We start from the raw sequence: 1,957 nt of genomic DNA on the forward strand, positions 1-1,957 counted from the left end.
TTTAGCTTGTGCTACTGAGTCCAAAGCAGCAGGCTTGTAATACCCAAATAAGCCACAGACTCAGTACCCCATCTACTGTCCCCATCGCAGAATGAGCCTGAACTTAGCTGGCCAGGGAAGGCTGTTGGAGCAGCCTTTCGTCCGTCTGTGGATGAATGATGCACTAGGACCTAGTGAATAGCTGGGAACACAACCTGGGATCATGTCTCCCTACATTCACCTCCTGAATTGCACCTTTATCCAAAATGAATTAATAAGGCTTTATTACCATGACACTTTCCTGTCTCTGCACCCGAGGAACTGAAATCTCTAAATCCCACTAAGATTAAGTGTCAGCTCTTATTTCAGGGAGACATAAATAATGAAAATCTCTGGGTATTCTCCTTTTTTATCATGCCAAAAAAATCAGACAAACACATCCTGGGAATTGACTTTTTAGCAGCTCACAGACACTGCAGTTTCTGCTGTCAAATAGCCATTGAATATGAGGGTACTTCAAAAAGTTTAAGTTTATTTTGGCATAAGAAATATTAAAATCCATGTGTAGTTTTTTATCATATGCGTTTTCCATTCACTTTGTTTTATACTTAACTCAGAAGATTTGTTTGTTAGGAAGGAGCTATCAGCACTTTATCAAAGATGAAGAGGTCAGAGGAGGATGGAAGGATAAAGACCCTTCAGTTGGGGTATTCTTGGCCACAATCAGGACAGCAGGAGGCGTGAGTCCCAACTCCTGCAGAGGCCGTTCCATGTCAGCCTCTGAGAAGACCCGTCTAGGGAAGCCACTGAGTAACTGCACAGGGTCCTGGCCCCCTCCAGGTTCCTCTCCACCATGGGGTTCCACATAGAGCCTCACAGCTGCCAGCTGTTCCTGGGCCTTGGAATGTCTGGGTCAGTTAGGTCCCACCTGCAGCCTGACCTGTATGTGACACTGGTCATACTCCCGCTTGAGGGGAGGCTCCTGGCTGGGTGAAGAGGGAACAAGGACCTGGCTCTGCTGTTGGTGGGGTTGGCTGAGAACTCACACTACCACCATACTTCTTGGTTCTTTCAGCTTTGTCCCTTTCAATCTCTTCTCAAACCCTCTGGCTGGCTGCTAACTCTTCAGCCTTCTCCATCCTGAGCTCCTCAACAGCCCTGTGCAGATCTTCTTCTTGTAGCCTCTGGCGTGCAGCTGACAACTCTTGCCCTTGTCTTCATACTGTTGTTCCCGTTCCAGTTCCTCTCATTCCTTTCTTTCTTCACGCTCCCGCTGCTTCTGGACCACCAGCTCCAACATCCTCTTAGTCTGTTCCTATCTTTCCTCTTCACTCAGAATGGGTTTGCCTTATCCAGTAGCAGACCCAGATCCTTCAGGGCCACCCTGCTCTGCAGAACTTGACCAAGGGGAGTATCTAGAGGCTAGTCCACGTCGGGATCGTCTTCGTGCTCTATTCGCCAGTCCATCGCAGCCTCGATGCTCTGGTTCCCTGTGAGGGCCAGAGCCTTCTCCGCGCATCCCCTGGGGAAGCCCATTTTGATGAGGCTCTCCAGGGCCCTCAGCTCCGCCATGGCGCCGCCGCTGCTGCCCCTGCGGAGACCTGGTGTGACGAGAAGCAAGGTGGGAGGGCTCCATTCACTTTTGAAGACACCTCATATTGCAAAGCGGGACAAACGGGCTGAGTGCCTCCCATGTCACCTGTGTTAAATGTTTGTGATAATATTGGGGGTCACCCTACTGAACACACAGATTACTTCAGTAATTCCATGCAGCAAGTGCGTGACAAGCAGGGTGTCTGGAAGTCCCCACACACTCCAGTGAGGGAATGTGGATTGGCAAAGATCTGGGGATGGAATAAGAGGCTGCTGCAAGAGTTTGTGAAACAGGGGCATGTGACTGGGACTGGGGCTCTAAGGGTAAGTGGCAATTCACCTCCAGTGGCCAGACTGAATGTGTTGCAGCCCCAGAGTCACCAGC

General features: G+C 50.0%; 1 pseudogene; it reads right to left on the minus strand.

The window, feature by feature from the left end:
- Positions 1-622: 622 nt before the first annotated feature.
- On the minus strand, positions 623-1,551 carry LOC102482269 (UBX domain-containing protein 1 pseudogene; annotated as a pseudogene).
- Between the last annotated feature and the right edge of the window lie 406 nt (positions 1,552-1,957).

The sequence above is a fragment of the Tupaia chinensis genome, unplaced genomic scaffold (assembly GCF_000334495.1).
Source record: "Tupaia chinensis unplaced genomic scaffold, TupChi_1.0 Scaffold147554_1, whole genome shotgun sequence".
Classification (NCBI taxonomy): Eukaryota; Metazoa; Chordata; class Mammalia; order Scandentia; family Tupaiidae; genus Tupaia; species Tupaia belangeri.